Here is a 27,185-nt window from a genome sequence, read left to right as displayed (position 1 = left end):
GCCTCGTACAGCATCGCCGAAGCAATATTCGTGTTCAGCGACCTCGAACACCTCGGAATAATAAGTTTCAATGATTTTCATAATAAATTTCCATAAAACTCCAGGAGACGACGTGTCTACCGAGCACCAGGTACCTCTTACAGCTTCGCCGACCCCATATATCTGTTCAACGACCTCAAAACCCCCGAGTATAAAAATTGAACACATTTCCATGATTATTTTCCGAGTTTTTAATTTTTATTTTTTGACACTTTAAGAAGCACTTTGGAAAATGCATTTTCCGTTTACAATAATGCAATTTTCATTTGTCCCTCATGCCGAGCATTCAAGAATTTTCCGAAAGCTCCCTTGAATAAAACGCAAAAGGTTACATAACGTAATGGTTTATATCCTCGTGTATAGGAAAATGTAACTTGTTTTTCACAAACAATACAAAAAAAATTCGGTGTCCAAGCCAATCCCTCCCAGAGGAAAATTCTAGGTGCGCCACTGTTACATTGACATGTTGTATACTAAATCCTGGCGATTGATGAAATTTAGAGAGATATCTCAAAGCATTATATGACTATTCCACGTAAAGTCGGGTCCATCGATATTTCGCCCGTCGGCAAATTCAAAGAGATAATATTTTTATGTTATGAAATTCGAGTAAACCGATGTCCCTTTATCTAGGCACATGCCGGTATTTTTACAACCCGGTTACTCATCGTAAATCAATCAGTTTAGCACTTAAAAATTTATACTTGGGAATTAGTACAGTTAAAATTGTTAGACAATTATACTATTAAGCAATATAATTGAAACTTTTTTCTAATTTGAAGGACAAAAAAGCGAGTTCATTAGCGGAACGTAATTCAAAATTATTCTGCAAATTACATTTGATACAATATTTTATTAAAATATCTCATACAATTATCATTTTTGATGGTAAAAAATTTATTAAATACATATATTAATTTGTCTGGACTAAAGATGGTAAAATATGGTCTGGAGTTATATTTTTGTTTGAATTTGCCGACGGGCGGTAGATAGATGGTGTCAACTTTAACATGTGGGTGGTTGAGTCGATTTCTCTGTCTTCACAAAGAGAAAGGTGAAAACCAACCGTATACAACATGTCAATGTAAGATATTTAGTCGACATTTTAAGGGTTTTAACCCATGTATTTTTGGTGGCTTAGCATGCAGAGCTTGCAAAGGATGATGCTCTCTTTAGAGCGAAAACGTTCTGTTTTTTAATGTAGTCCTTTATTGGGGGTTTCAAATAAATATACCTTTTATACAGAAGATTTTTTTCTTCAATTTTTGTAATTAATGGTATACAACCAGCTACAGTAATTTTTTCCTAATGAAGGAAATAACTACTTAAATCCCAGAATCAAGAAAAAATAGGCAAATAATAACAAAATGAGCTTGCTGCATACATAATTATTATAGCCTAATAAAATAAAAAAAGTCAAAATGTAAATTCGTACAGGTTAAAACAAATTTTATATCAAAGTTTAGGTGGGTACAAAAGATATTTTCAAGAAAGTATCCAAATCATACAAGGGGATCATTGTTTAAAAAAATTAAAAAGGGGTCATTTTTGCAAAAAAAAAAAAAATACTTTTTTAACTGCTGAGGTAATTCACTTATTAATGAAGGTCTATGGGATTTTTTTCTGCAAAGTTGAAGGGTAAGTCTTTCACATAAGACTTACTAAATTAAATTTGAGCCCCTATTTATTTAAATAATTGTATATAAATCTTTAAAAACAAATTTGCAAAAAAATATTTTTAGCGTTTTAGATAAGCACTATAAAATATCTTATTTTACAGACTAAGTGGTGCTATCTTATCAGTATTAAGCAAAAAAATTGGTCCAAAAGTATTTAATATTTTTTGAGATATTGAATTTGTTTATTAAATGTTACTATATTTTAAATTGCAAAAACGCGGTTGTTGCCAAAGAAATATTCACCTGCTTAAGATGTCATTATTTTTATTTTTATGTATATTTTCGATAAATGTATTGATAAATTCAAATTTCAATTAAACTCCCCCCTAAAATGGCATTTGAAAATTATTCAAATTTGTTTATAATTTGTTTTTTTAATAACGTCGCGGGGATTAAGTATTTTGAAATGTCGTTTCGATAACTGGGTTCCTGGGAATTTTTTACTAATTAACAAAATTTTTTTGTCGTTTTTTCTTCTTCTTTTTTTTTCTTGGAGTTACATTACTACGGGCCCTTTTAGGGTTAAATTTTATTAAGAATGTCGAATCTCTGAGCTGTAGATTCTAGACCTAAAAATATTAAGATTTAACTAAAATCTCTTAAATAAAATGTGGCTACTTACTGAGTTACAGGGTGTTTTATTTAAAAATTATTGTTACCAAGTACTTTAAAACTATTTGACGTATCCTTATCATACTTGGCAGAAAGTATGGCTATTATACACCCTACTAAACTGTGATTAATAAACGATTCTAGCTAATGCCAGAGGCGTACAGCAGGGGATAGTGAATGACTGACCCTTCCGAAATTCTACGCCACTGAGTGAATTACTATTTTAGCGAAATTTTTTGATTCTCCAATACTTTGTATGTAAATAACTTTATTGGTATCGATAAAGTCATCAGTTTGAGAGATATTGGAAGTTTAAAATAAATGAATGAATGAATCAAAATAACTATGCCGTTTCATTTTTAACGTCCAATATCTCGAAAACTAATGACTTAATCGTTACCAGTAAAGAGTATATTATTTACATAGAAAGTATTGGAAAATCGAAAAATTTCGCTAAAATAGTAATTCCCTCAGTGGCGTAGAGTTTGGGAAGGGTCAACCATTAACTATCCCCTGTCGTACGCCTCTGGTAGTAGCTAGAAACTTTTATTTATCACAAGTTAGTAGACTGTATAGTACACACACTTTCTGACAAGTATGATAAGGATACGTCAAATAGTTTGAAAGTAATTGGTAAAAATAATTTTTAAATTTTTAAATATAACACCCTGTAACTCAGTAAGTAGCCACATTTTATTTAAGTGATTTTAGACCAATCTTAATATTTTTATGTCTAGAATCTACAACTTAGAGATTCGACATTCTTAATGAAACTTAACCCTAAAAGGGCCCGTAATAATATAACTCCAAGAAAAAAAAAAGAAGAGGAAAAAAAGACAAAAAATTTGTTAATTAGTGAAAAATTCCCAGGAACCCAATTATCGAAACGGCATTTCAAAATATTTAATCCCCGCGACGTTATTAAAAAAAACAAATTATAAACAAATTTGAATAATTTTCAAATGCCATTTTAGGGGGAAGTTTAATTGAAATTTGAATACATCAATACATTTATTGCAAATATACATAAAAATAAAAATAATAAGATTTAATACAGGTGAATATTTCTTTGGCAAACAACCGCGTTTTTGCAATAGAAAATAGAGTAACATTTAATAAACAAATTCAATATCTCAAAAAATATTAAATATTTTTGGACCAATTTTTTTTGCTTAATACTGATAAGATAGCGCAACTCAGTCTGTAAAATAAGATATTTTATAGTGCTTATCTAAAACGCTAAAAATATTTTTTTGCAAATTTGTTTTTAAAGATTTATATACAATTATTTAAATAAATAGGGGATCAAATTTAATTTAGTAAGTCTTATGTGAAAGACTTACCCTTCAACTTTGCAGAAAAAAATCCTGTAGACCTTCATTAGTAATTGAATGACCTCAGTAGTTAAAAAAGTAATTTTTTTGCAAAAATGACCCCTTTTTAATTATTTAAACAATGATCCCCTTGTATGATTTGGATACTTTCTTGAAAATATCTTTTGTACCCACCTAAACTTTGATATAAAATTTGTTTCAACCTGTACGAATTTACATTTTGATTTACATGTAGTGTAATTTTATTTTACTAGACTATTAGCAAATTGTATAAAAAAAATAGCTGTATTATTTTATTTAAAAAATAGTATAAAACGATGTCTGGCATTGTCGTATAAGTAAGTTTTATATATATTTTATGTCGTATATAATTGGTACTTAGTTTCATTGTCCAATTAAAAAATAATTGCCCGCAATTTGTCTTTGTATCGTTCAAATCGTTCCCAGTCATTGACTTGTAGAAAAAGCCCCGTATAAAACAATTGAAATTTGAACCAGCGAGACCGCAAGAAGAAAGAAGTAGGTAGACTAGAAGTGATTTTAGTCCTGGAAGTCCCTATTCGCCTCCCTGCCCCAGTTCCGACCTACTCTAAGGGATCTCTTTGCTAGGTCAAACCGTTCGGTTGTGTCGTCTATCTTCTTCTCTTTTTTCGGTTTTCTGCTTTCAGCCTCTTCCTAACCCCCTCTGTTCGCCGCTAAAACTGTTCCGATGCGTTGTTGCCTCGTTTAAAAGTAATTCTAACGATCAACTTCCCGTATAGATACAATAGGAACGACTACAATGAAAAAATATTATAATACACGTTATACAGAGTGTAAAGAAACTCTCCTGATAAACAAATACCGGAGATTCCTCAGATAATTTTAATAAAACAATTTAACCCAACTTATGTTTGAACACCTTAATACAAAACTGCTTAGATCAACGAAAATATGTCTACCTCACCTCCATAGACTACGAGAAGGCATTTGACAATGTTAAGAATTATATCATGATGGAACTACTACATAAGGCCAACATTGACCAGAAGAAGATCAAAAATATTCAAAATCTATACTGGAACCAAGTGGCAAATATGAGAATTGATCAAGACCAATACCAAGATGAACAAGAAGCTGTCATAAGAATAAATAATTTAAACACCAATAAAATAAAAATCAAAAGAGGCGTTAGACAGGGCTGTGTCTTGTCGCCATCACTGTTTAATGCATACTCAGAAGAAATATTCAAAAAAGCCTTAGAAGATGAAGTAGCAGCCATAAAAATAAATGGCCTACTAATATGTGAAATTAGATACGCCGATGACACAATACTAATAGCAGAAACTATTACAGATCTGCAAAGAATTTTAGATAAAGTTGTTGCAATGAGTGAAGAATTTGGTCTCTCACTAAACATAAAGAAAACGAAATTCATGGTTATATCAAAGAAAAATATTAGAAACATCAATCTATACGTAAATAATAAGACGATAGAACGAGTTCAGAATTATAACTATTTAGGGACAAACATTAGTGAAACAAACGAATATACCAAAGAAATCCGAATTAGAATAGAAAAGGCTAGAAGTGCATTCACTAATATGAAACAAATATTATGTAGTAGAGACCTCAGCCTAAATCTTAGAAAGCGAGTACTAAAATGTTATGTATTTTCTGTTCTTTTGTATGGTGTGGAGACATGGACTCTCAATAAACAATGCCTCAATAGATTGGAAGCATTTGAGATGTGGACGTATCGAAGACTGCTGAGAATCTCCTGGACAGACAGAATAACCAATGAGGAAGTACTAAGGAGAATACAGAACAGCAGGGAGATACTGGATTCCATCAAAATAAGAAAACTTCAATACTTGGGTCATATAACACGTGGTGACAGATATGAACTCCTAAAATTAATTATGCAGGGAAAGATTCAAGGAAGGCGCAGCATAGGTAGGAGAAAAATGTCCTGGCTGAGAAATCTTAGAGAATGGTTTGGATGCAGCTCAACTGAACTCTTTCGGGCTGTAGTGTCAAAAGTGAGAATAGCAATGATGACTGCCAACCTTCGTCGCGGAGATGGCACGTAAAGAAGAAGAATAATACCAAAATCCTGCATACTTTCTCCTATTTAATTTATGTGTGGAAAATATATTCGCGGAAACATAAGAAGGCACGGAATAAGCCATTAAGGTGAACGGCATACCAATTAGCAAACTACGCTATGCGGACGACACAGTGATTATAACCGGTAATCTGGAAGATCAGCAGATACTATTAGATAGGGTGAATAGCATAGGTAAAAACTATGGCCTCAAGATGAACACTTTAAAAACGAAATATAGATATGGTCACTAGCAGAAACCGTCCAGAAGACCCGATAATCTGCATAGATGACAATCGTATAAAATGCGTGAAAATTTTTAAATACCTTTGCACCACAATAAATGACAAATGGGATCCACAAGATGAAATAAAAATCCGAATACAAATGGCAAGACTATCTTTTATGAAATTCAGACCGCTCCTATGTAATCAAAACCTAAATTTCGAAATACGCTGCAGAATGGTCAAGTTCTACATATGGTCCATCTAGCTTTATGGCATGGAAACGTGGACTTTAAAAAGAACACCAATCAACAAACTTGAAGCATTTGAAATATGGTCATTGAGAAGGATAATGCGTATACCGTGGGTGAATAGAGTTCTAAACGATGACGTCCTTAACCCGCCATTACACGCGCTATGAGGGAATCCCTCACCATATTTGTCTATAAGCAATGAAATTGTGTAAACTAATACGATAACCTTAAGCACCCAGGAATGCCTTTAGCATGGTTCATGAGAGGGTATGAAAAAGTTATAGAATATTTCAGGCGGTCAGTGTGCTGTGTGATAGAAAGAAGAGACATCCCTCTTCAGAGTGAGGGAATTCCTCACTGCGCGTGCAGTCACGGTGAAATCACGTTTCTGTTATCTCAAAGAAACTTTTAGGTTTTTATTTAATATTTAGGTAGGTTTAATTAAAATATTATTGTTTTGGATTAGGTTAGGAACAGTGGCACACCGAGGGGGGGTTTGGGGGTTAATCCCACCCAGAGCATATAGAAATATATGTAAAAGAAGGTAGGAAAATGTAACTTGTCTTTCACAAATAATACAAAAAATTTTCGGTGCAAACCCCCCTCCTCCAGAGGAAAATTCTAGGTGCGCCACTGGTTAAGATCCCATTTTTAAATTTACCTATTCAGTTGGAAAATAAGCCACAATTTAACTTGAAAAATTGATTTTATTGACGTTTCGAATTCCACCTCGGACGTCGTTATCAAAATACAAAATATTAATAGTTAATTACATAAATGCCACAAATAAATAGCTTCAGAACAGTTATTAATTTTAATTTGTATTTTTAGTAAAATGAATTCGCGTAAAGAACGTTAATTTCTTCAGTGGCTTGCTGAAATTGAAAATTAAGAAAACTTGCTTTTGATCTATATTATTTTTACTTTTGTTTTGCTAAATTAATAAAAAAAATTGGTTTACGAGACTTTCTATAATATGTGAGTACAATCCATTTTATATTTATACATGTTGACATTCATTCTTTCTCGAAATAAGTCGAATTTATGTAGGTGAGGGCGACGCTCATACGCGTGCAACCACGTCACAATAGAAGACGCGTGTAACGGCGGGTTAAGAGTGCCGGCGTGGAAAGAGAACTCTTTGGATTAATTAAGAAACGCAAGATTAATTACCTTAAGCACATATTAAGAGGAGCAAAATATGAAATACCACAGTTAATCCTACAAGAGAGGATCAAAGGTAGGAGTGGAGTAGGCCGAAAACAACTATCCTGGTTAAGGACTATTAAGGAATGGACCGGAATACTCAACACAGTCGAGCTGTATCACGCCGCCAAGAACAGAAACTTAGTAATGAGATCGCCTACGCACTTTAGTGTATGGCATGTTAAAAAGCAGAATTTAACCTAATTCGCCTAGTCCGAAAATGCTTCATAAGAGAGCTAGAGCAATTTGAAGATGGCGCCTTGAAATTAATTTTTTTTAATATCTCTAGAACGATTGTATTTAGAAAAACGAAAACTGGTACGCCTATTTATCTTCCAGAAATAAACCGATTCCATCAATTACGAATTTCTAGTACCGGTCATAGGTGTCCGTTTTGGGTAGGGCGACGGATATTTTATCGCATAACTTTTATATCCTTAACTTTTAAGGATTTTTTACACTGAATTATTAAATTGTGAGGTATTATAGTACTAAAAGGTACTCTTGCTTTAAGTCGGTAGGATACACCGTTTTATAGAAAAATCTATTTGAGGATTTTTCGTTTTTTGAATTTGAAAAAAAAATTTAAAAACCGTTAAGAAAAGTGTATTTCACTGACTTAAAGTAAGAATAACTTTTAGTAATAGAATACCTCATAATTTAATAATCTAGTGTCAAAAATGCTTAAAAATTAAAGACAAAAAGTTATGCGATAAAATAACCGTTGGACTACATAAAACGGACGCCTGTGACAAGTATTAGGAATTCGCAATTGATGAAATCGATTTATCTCTGTCAGATAAATTATCATACCAGTTTTCGTTTTTCTAAATAGTGTTTCGAAAATATTTTTGAGAATACAAAATATTTCACTTCATTATCCGGATAACCATATCACCAGAAACAAAAAATATAAGTTAAAGCAAAAAGCAAGGATGCTTTATAAACATATTAAAACAGCAGTAAAAGTACGAATATAATGTACTTACTTATAACTTCATCGCCATACTCGTATATCTTACGGTGTCGGGGCAAGTGGAGTAATCACAGGTCTCTATACCTGAATGTCAGTGGCTAGTCTCTCTGCCTTTCTCATCCCAATATTCCTTTTTGCTGAAGCTTTTCCAATATCTGCGTTCCATGTTATTGCCGGCCTGCCTTTTCGTCGTTTTTTATCTGATGCAGCTTTCCATACCATCTCTATATTTCTACATTTACTAATTCTTGCCATATGGCCGAACCACGATAGCTGTTTCGTTTCAAGTATTTCTAAGATAATTCTGATACCACACCTTTCACGTATTTATTCGTTTCTTATACGATCACGTCTGGTCACCCTGGTTAACGCTCGTAAATATCGCATTTTGCATGCTTGAATTTTATGCTCCGTTTGATGGTTAACGGAATCAATTAACTTAAAATACAATAAGTGTAAAAACAACGAACAGTAATATTTATTTATTTTTGGTTAAAAAGGTGTGCTTATATCTCGTAAGAGGGAATGTTATTATTTGATGCCAGCGAGTGTTGTATCACCGACCGATGCCTGTTGGGCTTGTGCTTGTGTATCGACTCGTTGTGGATTGACCTACTGAAAAAACATGTCTCTGGTTTTAAGTTAAAGACTAATTTATTGACATAAAGAGGCTGGAATAGAAGCGTCTTCGAATACATTTCAAAAGTGATTTATTAAGGTCTGATAAGGTAACTATTTAATGGGAAATTTCTTTCCCAGAAAAAACATTAATTTTATACAATCTGGTTTTGTACTTTAGGAGCGAAAAATATGTGAATTTTAAATGACCCATATTATTTTAGTTTAGAAAAGAAAATTAATATTTAAAATTAGCAATTAAAAAAATAATAAATGAAGCGTATCCCTATACTACGAATACTATCGTTCACTGTCCACGTTTCACTACCGTAGAGTAGCACCGACTCTATAATATAAGAAAGAATATGCTTAAAAATAATGATTTCAATGGACATATCACTTTAGGTTAATGAACCAAACAACGAAAAATAAGTTAACAACTGAAAAACCAAACGCATTTACGCAAATATTAGTCGATTTACTCACGGTTTTTGCTAAAAATTTTAAAGAACCTCCTGGGTTGACATGAAATTTTGCCCTGGGGGTGAGTTTCTCACCTTCTCGGGGGTGAAAAAATATAAGTTTAAAATGAGTCCGGAATTAGATAACTCTGCTTGCACTGGATTTGCAGACGTCGTATAACTATACACCATTTTTTTCTATTTTTATACGCTATATTTTTGCTAAGAATATGCTTTTCGATAAAATACTTATGCCTGGTTGCACCAACAGAATTAAGCTTAAGGTACGCCTTAAGCTTAATATAAATGTAAATCCTTATGCTGGTGAAACACTAGCGTTTAATGCTGTTAATTATCGCATTATTTAACATATTTCTAATGCAAATAATGCGATTATTAACGGTACCCATCATATGCTGCTGTGGTCCCAGTATTAAAGTATAAGCTGAGTGTAGCTAAGCTGGATCCCGCGTGCCAAAAAAAGTTGATTAATTGCAAACTGAAAATTTGTTAATAACTTAACGGTGTCTAGTCAGGCAAACTTTTATGTACGGGAACACTGGAACAGGGGAAGTTTTAATTGTGGAACAGGTTAAATATTTGGAACGTCATACTACGAAAACGTCCCATGTATTTTGTCGGACAGAACTTCCAATTGATTTGTTACCATTTCATTAAACTCCCATGCAAAAATCAGCCTGGTATTTATCACCAACTGGGCATTTTAATGAGTGGAACACGAAGAATAATATGTCAAATGACAGGAATCATGTTGGTTAGTAAATAGCAGTCTGATTTCGGCATGAGAGTTTAATGAAAGGGCAATAAATCAATTGGCTGTTCTGTGCGACAAAATACATGGGACAGTTTCGTAATCTAACGTTCCAAATTTTTAAACTGTTCCACAATCAAAACTTCCCCTGTTTCAGTGTTCCCGTACATCAAAGTTTGTCCGACTAGCCTCCGTTAAGCTATTAACAACTTTTCAGCTTGCTATTAACCAACCTTTTTTTTTGGTACGCGGGATACAGGCCTATTAGCTAAGCTGGAGCTTAAGATCGGTTGGTGCAACCAGGAATTATGTACTTTTTTTGAGTTATTTGCGGAAAACCGTCTAAAAACGTGCCTTTTTGTTGAAAAATGAACATATTCACTCGCCTATAACTCGAAAAGTATTAACTGAGTGAAAAACTCTATAGAACAAAAGTTGTTTAGAATTAGTCAGTTTATCAATTTCCGAACATATTATTATCTTGAACGTATGTTTTTCATCTCCGAGAAGGGATGATACTCACCCCCAGCGCAAAAGCACACATTGGCACAATATTACTTTTTTCTTTGATATGTTATGCCATAAGTATGCCAAATTTCATAATTTCATGTCAATCCAAGCAGTTTTTGAAAATTTAGAGGTTTTGTAATATTTTACCGTGAGTGAATGGACTATTATAACTATCCCTGTTACTCTGTTACATTATGATTCTGAAATCAGAAAATAAATAGACTTACTGATTTAGTTAAACTCACCTCTTGTTGTATGAAAACCTGAGAACTTTCACAAATAATACACTTAGTGGATACACATGAATTTAGAAAATTTAAATTTAATAAAGCCGTGTGATTATAACAAATAATAAATATTCTAACAACTAAAATCTTTTCTTATACATAAATTTTACGAAACGTAACAAAATCATGAACCTACCCACTAAAATTCCGGTTTTGGTTGCCTTAAAATTCTATTCTATTTGTTGTTGTTTTCATCAAACCAAAATATTTGGTTAAATAGGGCAATGGCACAGAAGGGTTCTGCGCAATCTAATTTTGACAGTGCATTTCTTTCTAATAGTAGGCTAGACTTAGCAATTGTTTTGACGGCACCAATAACAGGTTGTTATTTTGTGAATACCGTCTTCAAATGGTAGACAAGCTGTATCCAGTTTTTCGGGCAGAACGCGTCTGTTTTTTGTTGAAATGTTCACCGGTTTTTTAGCAATAATTTGTGCAAAAATGTATGTTTTAAAATGTGTTGAGAGTGAGTGTATAATGGTAAATAATGTTAGTATTTATTTTGCTAACGATTCTTCAAAGGTAAGTCCAGAGATATGATAATTATTGAATATTTTTAAACAGCACAATAATGGCCATAATGTATTATGTAAAATATGTATAACAGAAGTGTTTCTTCCTTAATATTTTATTAAATTACTTGTTAGGTATATGGTTATTAGTTAACGCTAAAACGCTATTTGAGCATTTTCAGTATATAACTTAAAAATAACATCAAAATATATGACTTATTTTTATCTATTTAGTACCCTGGTAGGTATTTTTTATGCAATCAAGATGTAATAATAATATAAGGTCGGCTTTCGTGATATTAACAGTTCTTTGTTCTTCCTTTACTTCTAGTAATTGATATCTATAATTTATTTCCAATGATTTTGGTCAAAATTCTAACTACGCCAGGAGAGCAAAAACAGGATATGAGAGCAAAAACAGGATATTACCTCCGAATTCTCTCCTACTGCATGGTTTTTAATGAAATTTTGGGAGTATCCTCTACTTTTCTCCTTATTCACCCTATACCCAAGTGTACCCTATACCGATATAGTCTTTTATTTTGGGGGTGGTTCCCACCCTTTCTAGAGAGTGGAAAATTTTCTCGTCAAAATACCCACGGAAGTGGCTAATAGAGAACCTAATTCTAAACAAAAACTGTTCTATAGTTTTTTTTGAAAACTCAATAGTTTTTGAGTTATTCGTGTTTGAAAATTTACCATTTTCATTTCATTTAAAAGTTTCACCTTTTCAGACGGTTTTTTGCAAATACCTTAAAAATTATGCATCTAACGAAAACAACTATATAAAACGTTTTTGTAGCTTATGAAAAATCAAAGAGATTAGTTTCTGCATAACTCTTATACAGGGTGATTGATTAGTGTGAGGAAGCTCAGTATATCTGTTATAGTAAAAATTGCAAAAAAAAGTTATTGGCAAAAATTGTAGGCAGCTTTAAACTCCACATTTTAAAATTAGCTACAATCGTACAGGGTGTTCCATATGATGGTGGCAGACCAAACTTATGTTTTTTTAAATGGAACACCCTGTATTTTATTTTAAATTTGAAATCTGTTTCACTTCCACATCACAACAATGTAAAGTTTTATTATGTTATATCGGGTATTTAAAAAGTTATAACCAATATTACCTGAAAATCGTATCAAGTTTAACTCCCTGTATAATTAAAAAAGAGCATAGGAACATTGATCTATTGCAACCATAGTTTTTTAATAATTGCTAAAAATTATAAAACATATTCGTTTTCATAATATTCGTTAAATCAAATACAGGGTAAGTCAAAATGCAAGTACATTTTTTTCTTGGTAATTTTAAATAGAACACCCTGTATTTTATATCACTATCGAAAAGTACTAATATCGTACTTCAAATTTTATGAAGTACTCCCTATACCTAAAGTTACCAGTTTTCTCGATATTTTTATTTTTCCATCAAAGTATTAATTTGGCAGATATTTTAACGTTTACCAATAATTATTGTGAGTTGGCCATGATTGATTTGTCAGAAACTGACAGTTTGACATTATTGTTTATTAATTCAGTATTGGGGTACACCGTAAATTAGCAACAATTATTATTTAGTAATTCAGTAATTAATTCAATTTAAATTAGCAATAATGAATGTTACTACTCATGAAATGGTACGGTAGATATGATCTGGATTTTGGGGAAATGCAATAAAAATTCATTACTATCAGCTAGAATTTATCAAGAACGGTTTCCAGATAGGCGGCAACCTAGACAAGATACATTTGAAAAATTGAAAGATCGATTTAACCGCACTGGTTCAGTGAATTATGAAAAACATGAACGAACAAAAACTAGTGTGACAGAGGAAAACGAAATGAGTGTGTTGATGGCAGTTACAGAAAACCCACACACAAGTATAAGGAGTATTTCCAATGAACAAGAGCTTAGTTACTACTCTGTTCAAAACATTCTATCTAAAAACAAGATGCATCCTTATCATATTCAAAAGCACCAAGAATTAAATAATGATAATTTTCAGAAACGAATAGCATTTTGTGAATGGGCCTTAGAAAAAATTAATGAGCAGAGATATTTTTTTTATTATGTCCTATTTGGTGATGAAGCTACATTTCATCGAAATGGTTCTGTTAATAGGCATAACGTTCACTACTATTCAACAAGTAATCCATACCACATAGTCAAACAAGATGGTCTCTAAATGTGTGGGGAGGTATCGTCGGTAACCATGTAGTAGACTATATTTTTTTGAAGATAATTTAAATGGTGAGATTTATTTAGATTTTATCGTAAATTAGTTACCGATATTATTAGAAAAGGTTCCACTTAATATACGTGAACAAATGTGGTTTCTACATGACGATGCTCCTGCGCACCACAACGAATTAGTACGTGGTGAACTGAATGATAAGTTTGGTGAAAGATGGATCGGAAGGGATGGACCGGTAAGGTGCCCCCCAAGGTCACCAGAGTTCAATAAAATGGACTCATTTTTTTGGGGTTACGTTAAGAACGAAGTATATAAAATACCTCCAACAACAAGAGATGATATGAAAAATAGAATCCGAATTGTATTTCAAAATATTTCTTTACAAATGCTTAGTAATGTAAGCAACTCTTTCAATGGCCGCTTTCAAGTATGCATAGATGTTTTGGGAGGTCATTTTGAACACCTTACTTAAGTAAGATAAGTTAAAATTACTGTTGTTTTTTATTTTTTTGTGTTGTTATTTTTTTTTAATTTTCCGTCGGTTATTTTATATAAATTTTATTTAAAATAAATTGTTTTCTTTTCTGTGTCGTTATTTCATTACTGATAATAAACAATAATGTCAAACTGCCAGTTTCTGATAAATCAATCATGGCCAACTCACAATAATTATTGGTAAACGCTAAAATACCTACCAAATTAATACTTTGATGGAAAAATAAAAATATCTAGAAAACTGATAACTTTAGGTATAGGGAGTACTTCATAAAATTTGAAGTACGATATTAGTACTTTTCGATAGTGATATAAAATACAGGGTGTTCTATTCAAAATTACCAAGAAAATAATGTACTTGCATTTTGACTTACCCTGTATTTGATTTAACGAATATTATGAAAACGAATATGCTTTATAATTTTTAACAATTATTAAAAAACTATGGTTGCAATATATCAATGTTCCTATACTCCTTTTAAATTATACAGGGAGTTAAACTTAATACGATTTTCAGGTAATATTGGCTATAACTTTTTAAGTACCCGGTATAACATAATAAAACTTTACATTGTTGTGATGTGGAAGTGAAGCAGATTTAAAATTTAAAATAAAATACAGGGTGTTCCATTAAAAAAAAATAAGTTTGGTCTGCCACCATCTTACGGAACACCCTGTAAGATTGTAACTAATTTTAAAATGTGGAGTTTACAGCTGTCTACAATTTTTGTTAATAACTTTTTTTTGTAATTTTTACTACAACAGATCTACTGAGCTTCCTCACACTAATCAATCACCCTGTAGATGCCTACTACAAAAAAGGAATACGGTAGGTGAAAAGACATTTTTTTGGTTCATTTTTTTGGTGCATGCGCGTGTTCAATTTAAAATAACAGAGAAATGGTTGATTTTAAGGGTATAATCCTATCAATATCTTTTGTGGTGCTTGAAAAGACCTTTAAAACGAGCACAGTTAAATGACGATTACATTCAAATTAAGCAAGATATGGCACAAAACGTATTAATGATAAAATAAATAATAATTTATTTTAAGATAAAAAGCGATGTATATTTAACCCCTGCACCATCTTACTTCTACAATACCTTTTATTATAATATTATTTCTATGTTCAAAAAGTTGGACAGGTGTAAAATGCATTGTTTTTGAAAAAAAAAATAAGATCAAATTATAGAGCGCATTTTTAAATTTTCTGAAAAATCTTCCTTTTTTTCATGTTTTAAAGATTTAAAAAAAAATTTAAAAATGCCCTTTATAATTTGATCTTTTTTTAACCATTTATTTTAAAACCGCCCAACTTTTTGAATATTAAAATAAAACAATAGTAAAAGGTATCGTAGAAGGAAAACGATGCATTTAAATTCTGGTGGATGAAGGTTTAAATATAGGTACTTCTCATTTTCCTGAAAATACGTTAGTCATCAATTTTTTTTGTACCATCTCGCTTAGTTTGAATGTAATTGAAATTTAACAGTGCTCGTTAAGGGGCATTTAGACGGGCTAGTTTTTAAAGCAATATATTGCCGGCAATATATATTCAGTATGTTGCTGGCAACATTGCAGCATCTAATGAAAATATCGCCGTAGAGCCGAGCCATGTGGCCGAAATATTGCTGGTATTTGAACTTTGAACACTATTGCAGTTAGTGGCTGATGCGTTGCCGATAAGTTCGGACTGAATACGTGGTCATGAAAACACAATAAGTTTTATTAATGCAGTACATTTACGTCCAGAGTTGTGGGATGTAGAAAATACATCATACAAAGACAGAAATGCAAAGAAAGGTAGTTGGACGGCCATTGCACGAGAATTCAATACAACACCGGACGAAGCTTATAAAAAATTCAGAAGTTTAAGGACATGTGCGAAAAATGAACACAAAAGGGTAATTCAAAAGAAAAGTGGAAGTCAAGGTGGTAAAATTGTACATTGGTTTGCATATGAAGCAATTCAATTTATTTTATCTCGGGATATACCAGAAATGGGTATTGATAGTGTAAACATTCGTCTCGTCAATACTTCAAGGGTATTTTTCGTCTAAAACGGATATATTATGCAACAAGCATGGCTGGAAATATTGCAGTAAATATTTTTTATTATTGTTGAGAGACCATACGTAAATATTTCTGTTTTCACAAATATCTCTGAGCAATATTTCTACTAAATATTACCAAAAATGTGCAATTTTAGTGGCCCGTCTAATGGCCCCTTTATAAAGATCTTTCTAAGCAATACAAAAGGTATTTGTAGCATACTATATACCCCTAAAATCGACCATTTCTCTACCGTTCGACCAATTCTACCAATCGACCGTTATTTTAAGTTGAAAACACCGATTTGAGCATGCAAACTTTTCTTTTTCACCTACTATATCTCTTTTTGTATTACAAGTAGAAGATTCATGAAGAAATGAATCTCTTTGATTTTTTATCAGCTACAAAAATGTTTAAAAAATGCCCGAAAAGATGTAATTTTTCAATGAAGATGCCAAATTTTCAAACATGAATAACTCACCAAATCTTATTAGATTTGCTGTTATAACTATGCATTTGGACCTTTTTGGGGAAAATAACATGTTAAATTTTCTAGCGGTTATATTAAATTGGTGCAGCATACGTTGTAAATCATGTTCACTTTGAGAGATTAGTATTGCATCGTCTGCATAGCAGATTACTTTAAGTTGTTTTTCTCCCATTTGGTATCCTTTTTTGTTCCTACTTTTTTTATTATCTCATCCATGATCAGGTTGAACAATAGAGGACTCAGGAAGTCTCTCTGTATTATATTATTGCCAGCTTTAATTGGGTCAGTTAGTTCTTTATCTATTTCTACTTTTATTGTGTTGTTCTGGTAGTTATTTTCGATCGTTTTAATTAATCCTAAAGGTGCCTCTTTTGAGTACAATAAATGTATAACATCCTTTAATTTAACCCTGTCAAATGCCTTCTTAATTTCCACGAAATCTAAGTAATCCGGTTTTTTGTATTCTAATGATTTCTCTTGAATCTGCCTCATTATAAATATAGCGTCGGTGTATGGTCTTATCGACCTAAAACCTTGTTGTTCTTCTGCTAATGTTATAATTTTATAAAATATAAATTATACAAAAGTACAATATATTTGACACTATTTTTTAAAAGTGCTTCATCTTTTGCGACTGTTGGTAGACACGTCTTTTTACCTGTCTTTCAATTTTTTCTACTTTGTTTTCAACCTGGGTTAGTTTTTTCTTTCTTCCAATTCTTGTTATTAAGTATATTAGATTCCCACATATTTGTATTTATATTTGTATATATATTATGTATGTTTGTTTGCACATTTGTTTTCTTTTTGATTATCAATAATTTAGTATTTTTTTTTAATTTATAGTCCATATTTTTCACAGACACTGCTCGTTTTCTTTATTAATTCAGCAGAACTTGCCATAATAACGGTGTCATCTGGATATCTTATGTTGAAGATCTTCCTTTAATTATTATTATTTATTTATTATAATAAAATGTTTTATATCCTTTTTACTCTCAGAACCGCAGTAGTTGTTGTAGAAGAAAAACTTTATTAAAATAATGGTTTGCTCATACAGAACAATTCAATCCCATAGCTACGCTTTATAGAAACTTGGCGGACCTCTCGCCGAATTGAATTTTCCAAGCAGCGGGAAAGCTTTTCCTGATTTTCCGACCGGCAACGCCGCATTCCGCCGCCGGATCGTACAGTTGGCGGTGACTCTCGTCGACCGGCAACATAGGAAGTCCTGCGCACGTCCGCAGGATAACGTTATCAAAGTTATGGCGTCAACACCGGGTCCAAAAATGCCCAAGTAGTCACTAGGAAAACATCGTCCCGAAATGAACCCTTATCAGACATACCGATTTTCGTGATAACTTACCCGTGGAAAATGTTTCAAAGTGCCCAAATCGCAGGAATTTTGTAGTTTGTGACAAGAGTGCTAGTGGAAAGGGGTAAAAACCACATCCTTTGAGGATTTAGCTCCGCATGATGTCGCTACTAAGCGTTACAGGTATTTTTGTTAAGATTTTCTTAATGACAATCACAATACATGTCAATACAACACTTTTTTTAGCTGCTGTGATGACCGTATTTACTTGCACTTGTGACCTTTTGATCGGGTTTTGCCACGAGAGTTTTTTACTTGATGCTGGATCAATATTTAAAGTTGGCATTTAAGATTTTTTGCTTTTTGCATATCGCTAAAACAAAACCTTTATTATCAATACGATATTGATGAGTTTTACTATAATAATAATAATTTTAGGGAAATTTTTACGTATTTGTTGGGGTATATGACAGCTACTGTCAATTTTCAGAACGGTCTGGGTTAGCGACCTCACTTTTGCGAATGTTATTTATAGAACAACACCTGATTACCTAGATCCGTAGGGTTGATTTCCAATTTTTTGTGTGGATAATAGACTTCAGGGAACAGAAACCTTTTCTTTTATCCTTTCCTTCTACTCTTTGCAGATTTATATACCATACATTCAGTTTTTTACTCCTTAATGGTATTTTCTTGCTATTTGTGTTGTTTTTTTTTTCTATTTTTAAAATAAGAATGTTCACCATACTCACAAAAAATATACAACCGGTATTTTCTGATCTCTATTTATTTTATTAGCATACTCGTCTTAAAATCTAGATTGTTCAATAAGAATTACACAATTTTATGATATGACATACACTTTATTACTCAGTACATTTCCCCAGAAGATCAATACACTTCAGAGGAGATTCCAATTTATGACTTCCATTCCTGAAGTGTGTAAGAGCTGTAAAATACACTTCCACAGCTGTTATGACCTCAACCTTTGGAAGAATAACGCTTTCCACGAATAATTCCTATTATTCATTGAAATAGATGGAAGTCGCTAAGGGCCAAATCTGGTAAACATGGTGGTTGCTCCAATAATTCGAACTTTAATTCATGGATTTCAGACATTGATTTCAACTCTTATCAGACATACCGATTTTCGTGATAACTTACCCGTGGAAAATGTTTCAAAGTGCCCAAATCGCAGGAATTTTATAGTTTGTGACAAGAGTGCTAGTGGAAAGGGGTAAAAACCACATCCTTTGAGGATTAGCTCCGCATGATGTCAATCACAATACATGTCAATACAACACTTTTTTAGCTGCTGTGATAACCGTCATTACTTGCACTTGTTACCTTTTGATCGGGTTTTGTCACGAGAGTTTTTTTCTTGATACTGGATCAATATTTAAAGTTGGCATTTAAATTTTTTTGCTTTTTGCCTATCGCTAAAACAAAACCTTTATTATCAATATGATATTGATGAGTTTATCTACAATAATAATAATTTATGGTAAATTTTTGCGTATTTGTTGGGGTATATGACAGCTACTGTCCATTTTCAGAACGGTCTGGGTTAGCGACCTCACTTTTGCGAATGTTATTTGTAGAACAACACCTGATTACATAGATTGGTAGGGTTGATTTCCAATTTTTTGTGTGTTGAAAAAAACTTTTCTTTTATTACCTTTTATTAAATATGTACGATATGGACGATATAAAAACAAAGCAACTAAGATGGTTTGGCCACGTACAACGTATGGAAGAAGACAGATTACCCAAGCAAGTGCTACGATGGGCACCAAAAGGACGGCGGAAAAGAGGAAGACCTAGGAAAAGCTGGATAGAAGGAATCCATAGGGAAATCAGAGAAAGAGGCTTGAACGAAGACATGTGCTACGATCGAGAGCAATGGCGATTGGGAATCGGAAGACGTCGTAGAACGTTATGAACCGATTATATATATATATATATATATATATATATATATATATATATATATATATATATATATATATATATATATATATATATATATACATATATTATTAAATATGTACCGGGTGTCCCAATAAGAATAGCTCTCGGCCATATCTAAGGAACCGTTTATAGTACAGCTTTGAGGAAAAAATATTTATAAAAAAAGTTGCCTCGGGAAAAGCCTGGAAATTATTTTCATAATTGTAAGTCCACCGCTAGAGGGCGTAATTGAATATCAAAAATAAAAAAATCAACATTTTACAAAATTTACCTAATGAAAGGGCACTGAAAATTCGATCATCGTATTCTTCATAAAATTCTGCGCATATTTGATTTCACAAGTTTAAGTCTACCTTTGCAAATAAGAGGTGGGGGTGAATGGGAACATTCTTATGAAAAAATGGCTGTAAGTCCGGTTCTGCTAAATCGAATATTGCATACTTGGTCTTGTTGAAAGCAGCTTTTTTTCTTTAATGTAAGAAGTCGAAGTAGCTTAATAAGTAATATGCCAGCTAGTAGGCGTTATTTAATTAGTTTAGGAAATCTAGTTTTCTTTGGATAATATTAAATGCAAGTAGGCATTTTTAATCCTGTATTACAAAATAAGTCCAAATTAGCAACATAATACCGAAAACCGCATGTCGATACCTTTTTTCTATCTCGAGATATCTTAAGAAACGTGTAAATTTTAAACAACTGTTAATGTCACCGGTAAATGAAGTTAAGGAAAAGTAGTGTGCTATGGAAAAAACAAAGAAACATTTACCAGATGTAAACGTATATAATTAATTAAAACAACAATAAGACAAACAGCACAAATAAAATATAACCAAGAAATAAAAGCAACTACTTACTTAGTGACGACCTAAATGTTCAAATTGTTGCCAATCATTTTCGATGCAAGCATTTACTCTTTCAAGAGTAGATTGAACAGCAGTCTCAATTTCTGCTTTCGCAATGATTTGAATGGATTTTTGTATTCTCTAGATTCTAAATCATGTTTTCTCGAGTAGTGGGCCTAGCAGCAAAAACAAGGTCTTTAATCCGTCCCCATAAATAAAAGTCTAAAACAGTTAAATCTGTTGCTATTCAATCTTCTCTTGAAAGAGTAGATGATAGGCAACATTATCAACAATACATCGAAAATGATGGGCAGCAATTTGAACATTTAGACAGTCACTAAGATTAAGTAATTAGTTGCTTTTATTTCTTTGTTATATTTGATACTGTTGTTTGTCTTATTGTTGTTTTAATTAATTAGATACATTTACATCTGGAAAATGTTTATTTGCTTTTTCCATAGCACACTACTTTTTCTTAACCTCGTTTACCGTTGACATTAACAGATATGTGTAAAATTTACACATTTCTTAAGATATCTCGAGATAGAAAAAGGTATCGACATGCGATTTTCGGTATTATGTTGCTAATTTGGTCTAATTTTGTAATACAGGATTAAAAATGCATACTTGCATTTAATATTTTCCAAAGAAAGCTAGATTTCTGAAAATAAATTTACCTAGTGGGATAGTTGATTTTTGTAAAAATTCATGGGTGGTCATAATAATTTGGCCAGGGACTGATAAAATAACGGTAATTGGTGAACAAAAAAATGGTAAAATTGATAAACGTGACAGTCAGAAAAACAGAGAATCTGGATTAAAATATGTGGATGAGAAACACGTAAATTTGAAGTCATTGAGACACATAAGACAAGGAGACCCACCTTTATAACTGTTGTTATAGTTGTAAAAGAAGCTGGAATCATCGAACAGGACTTGTATGTTGTATGTAAAACATTTTTAACCCTTAAAAACCAACCTCCTACCTCTTCCCCACCTCAGATAGCCCCTAATTATTTTTCCATCCAGTCATTGTGTTTTTTTGAAGATATTCTTCTTTAGCGGCGAATCGATTGAGGGTAAAATTTGAATGATCCGCGCGCATGCGCACACCGACAGTATGGTATTAGTCTTTATACGGGCTCTGATTGGGTGTTGAAATTTTGAAATGATCTGTCAATAATTGTTCGATATGGAGGTTATCGGTAAACAAAAATATTGTATAATATTAGTTTTTATTGATGTGTGGACAGAAATAAAATCAAATTTATAATTATAGTGACTTTTTAAATAGTTTTGGAAAGCCGCAGGTACGTAATTCTAAATGTTTCAGTTGGAAATACCTAATAGTTTCAATACCTATCTATTTGGAAAATGTAAACAAAATAATGTAGTTACCTATTAGTAGGCAATGCTTTAATTTACATAATCTGATTACGAACAAACTTTCTACAAATCTTCATCTCATATATCGTTTTCTTACTCTATATTTTGTTGTATTTTATTTCGACAAAAATCGAACTAATAATTTTATTAAATTCATATAAATTTATGGTGCAAACGTTTAGTTTGTGTATATTCCCACATGACGTATATGCGAATGTGGTGCAGTTTGAAGTGCCGTCAACTTTCGTACGGCGCGGTAAACGTGAAGTAGGTTCAAGCCCCAAGCAAGTTATTATTTTTTTATCTTTTTTATAGATTTTATGATTGTAAGTATATTATTATATAATTTTTGAAGATATTCTTATTTTTTGAAAGTGGTAGATAAGAAAGTTAGTTTGATTTTTAAATAAAATAAGTACAAATAACCTTTTAAGTATATTTACTTCGTTTAAATTACCTATTATATAATAGAAGAATATCTTCTTACGTGCGTACAAAGTACACACACATTCTTTTTTTTAATTTTTTGCTATTATCAAACGCTTCAGACCTGTTCTATATACAATGAGGATACTGTGCTGTCATAAATCTTAGCTCTAATATATCACAATAATTCAACTTTCGTATTATCCCTAATCGATTATATTCAAGCTGCTACTTGCTACTCTTTAATCATTAAACGCTAACTTTGGAAGCTTAAAGTATATTTTATATAATAATTCACTGTATATTTATATGCCTCGGAGCACCATCCTGCAATTTCTTAAAACCACTTGGCAAAGGTCCAGGGGTTTCACAGCAGCTTTAAAATTTATAGTAAAATAAAGATTTAGATGTTCTGAATTTTCTATTTCTATTGGAAAAGGCATTGGAATTATTTCCTTTTGAATTTTATTTCAATATTAACACGTTTCCTGCCACTTTGGTCCCATAGGAGTAACACTAGTATTGCCTTTATGGGCCTTTTTGGCCTTTTTATGGGCATTTATGGGCCAACACTTTTTTAAATGCTTGCTAGGCTGTTGAATCTTATTAATGGGACACAATGAGTACATTCTTTCTCGGTTTTTGCTGTAAATTTTAAAGAACCGCTTGGATTGACATCAACTTTGGAATACGCATAGCTAACATGTCAAAGAAAAAAGTGATATGGTGCCGATGTGTGCTTTTGCCCTGGGGGTGAGTTTCACCCCATCTCGGGGGTGGAAAAATAAATGTCCAAGATAAGTCCCGAAGTGGATAAACTGACTAATTTTAAGCAGCTTTTGTTCTATAGAGCTTTTTCACCAAATCAACACTTAGAGTTATTTGCAAGTGAATATGTTCATTTTTCAACAAAATAAGCACGTTTTTAGACGGTTTTTCACAAATAACTCAAAATCTAAGCATTTTGTCGAAAAAAATGTTCTTAGTAAAATTATAGCCCATAAAAAACTGAAAAAACGGTGTATATATTAGGTCTCCATACCTAGCAAAAGCAGAGTTATAGCTAATGAAAAATAGGTTTATATTCGAAAAATTCCAAATAGAATAATTCAATGTGAAATATCTAAATAATGAAGCATTCTTGGGAAAAACACATTACATTTTCTTTAAAGTGTTTAAAAAAGCTATATTTCTGTTTAAAAAAAATTTCTAGCATCAAATGTAAACAAGTTACGCTCAAAATAAAGTTGGTCCCTTTTGTTTTGACAGAAAAAAAATCGGGAAGATCACCCCCCAATTAGCTACTTAAATGAAATTAATTGTTACCGCTTCATAAGTTACTTTACTTATGTTGTGTTTATATGGACTGTAAGTTTCATCGATTCAACGTGCTTATTTTTGAAAAAAATTAGTTTTAAAGTAAAATTTATAAAAATTTTAATTTTGAAACAAATGCTTTTTTTCAAAATATCTATAAAATTGTTAGATAATAAAAATCTTAAACAATAAAAAAGTCGGCTTTACCTTTTTGAATATTTTGTATTTTTTTGTTTTTTCTGTAAGACAAAAATTGGTTAAGATTCGGTGTTTCTAAGTTTGCATACACTCGTGATACTCGTTCAAGCCCATTTAACTTCAGCTCTTTCAAAAATAAGGACTTTGAACCGATGAAACTTACATAATATCATATGATCAATACATACGCGAGTAAAAAACTTGTGAAGCGGTAACAATTAAGTTCATTTGAAATGCTAATTAGGGGGTGATTTCCCCGATTTCTTACCAAAAAAAGGTACCAACTTTATTTTGAGCGTAACTTGTTTACTTTTGATGATAAAAATTTAAAAAAATATAAGCATTTTTTTAAACACAAAAAAGTTAAAATGAGTTTTTCCCAAAAAAGTGCTTCCTTCGTTTTTTGGTTATGGCACGTTAAAATATTCGATTTGGAATTTGACGAATATGAACCTATTTTTCATTAGCTATAACTCTGCTTCTACTAGGTATAGTGACCTAATATATACACCAAATACTTACTTTTTGAGATATTTCCGAAAAACCGTTTGAAAACGTGGTCATTTTGTAGAAAAATTAACATATTCACTCGCAAATAAAGCGAAAAGTATTAACTTGGTGAAAAAACTTTATAACAAAAGTTGCTTAGAATTTTTCATATATATTTCACCCCCAAAAGGGGGTGAAACTCACCCCTAGGGCAAAAGCACACATCGGCATAATATCACTTTTTTCTTTGACTTGTTAGCTATATGTATGCCAAATTTCATGTCAATCCAAGCGGTTCTTTAAAATTTAGAGGTTTTGCAATATTTTACCTTTAAAGAACGTACTAAATATCTTCCACTAAAAGACCAATGTGGTCTAAAATGCATAATATGTACTTTAAAAGGGCCGGTTGTTCGAACGCTAATCAACAATAATCACTATTAAATATTTAATTACTGTCACAACTGTCAATGTCAACTTTGGTTGGGTTGCTAAAAACATAATTGATTATAATTATGAGATTAGTTAATCAATTAACATAACAATTATTAACATAATTGATTAATTAATTTCATAATTGTAATCAATAATTATGTTTTTAGCAACCCAACCAAACTTGACATTGACAGTTGTGACAGTAATTAAATATTTGATAATGATCATTTTTGATTAGCGTTCGAACAACCGGCACTAAGAATAGTTCATTAAATTATTTGAAAATTGTACCTTGTGGTTCCAGTTATTTGATAGAATGTGATGAAAATAAAAAAATTAGTAAAATTTTTAGTAAAATATATTTAATTCTACTTTTTTCATCCATTCTGAAAAAAATTTTGAAGATCTTAAATTATGCATGTCTGTCCCTCACAAAAGACTGTAGACACAACTCCTCCGTCATTAGACCAGAATGAATGACAAATGAGGTGTCAAATGAGATCTTATAACCCAAAGATTGTATTAGAGATGAGAAATTTGACTCCGGACTTACGGTTTTAAAATTTTAACCCGAAGTAGTATTTTAAATTCGCCGAAATCGTACCAGCGATATATTATTCGACGTGCCGTACCAAGACGAAACCAAATATATATATTTCGGGTTTTATACCTACCTGTCCGACGGTCCATTTGTCTGTCCGAGAATTTAACTCATACGTTATTAGCACTGATAGCACATCTGTGGCAGTTGTGACAGCTGAGAGAAGAACCGTCAATGAAGTCGAAGTGAAACTGACAGACGCCCTGTGAGACTTAGCTCTATACTACGATAAAAACCATCTGAAACCCAATTCCACAAAAACCCAGGTATGTGCTTTCCACCTTAGAGACAAGCATGCCCGAAGGCCGCTGGAGGTGGAATGGCGTGGTCAGATGCTGGAGCACAACGAGACGCCAAAATACCTTGGCGTCCGTCTGGATAGAACTCCGTCTTACCGATACCACTGTCAGGATATCAAGAAGAAAGTAAGTGCCAAAAATAATATCATCCGCAAGTTAACTAATACAAAATGGGGAGCACAACCACACACTCTCCGCACTTCTGCCTTAGTACTATGTTTATCAGCCGCGGAGTTTGGAGCACCAGTATGGGCAAATTCTGCTCACGCAAAGAACGTCGACGTGGCTCTAAATGAAACGGTTCGTATAATATCGGGTTGCCTGAAACCGACACCTATCGAAGTGGTATACCCCTTAGCTGGGATTGTTCCACCACCTATCAGGAGGAAGGTCACGTCAGAGTCAGAACGAAAAAAGCAGGAGACGGACCGAAGACACCCCTTATATGACCACCAAACTCAGCCAAGCAGACTAATATCTCGGAAAAGCTTCCTGAAAACATCAAGATCCATCCCTGAAGCGCCAGAGACGCGCCGAACACACCTATGGCAAGAGTCAGCTAACGCGACACATTTTCCTCCCTCGGAGGTAATGGCTGCTGAACACAATTTACCGTATCCGACTTGGAAAGTATTAAAGAGACTAAGAACCGGCGTTTCACGCTAGTAAAGTGAAAATATGGGGATACCAGGAGGACGATACCTGCGACTGTGGCGCAGTTCAGAACAGCCGGCATCTAGTATCATGCACAGAGATGAGAGACACCTGCACAAAAAAAGACTTAATTATAGCAAATGACAGTGGCATCTATGTGGCCAACCATTGGAAATACAGAATTTAAAGTTGTTGGTGTTCCGAACACGGAAAGTAAATAAAGTAAGCACTGATACAGTGACAAATGAGGCGTTCATGAGAAATAATGCTGTTCGGCTAGCTAACTCAATATGTTTATGTAAAAACTTGATGAATTTTAATTTTTGGAAGCTGCTTATGTATATCGAAAAATAGCAAATTTTCTGCAATATAGTCGCCATATATAAAACGTGAAGGATAGTAAACTTGATCCGAATAATAATTTTTTGAAGGTTTAAAATCTTTGAG

Source organism: Diabrotica virgifera, chromosome 6 (genome assembly GCF_917563875.1).
Source record: "Diabrotica virgifera virgifera chromosome 6, PGI_DIABVI_V3a".
NCBI classification, from domain to species: Eukaryota; Metazoa; Arthropoda; class Insecta; order Coleoptera; family Chrysomelidae; genus Diabrotica; species Diabrotica virgifera.
Note: the sequence above shows the minus strand (reverse complement) of the source record.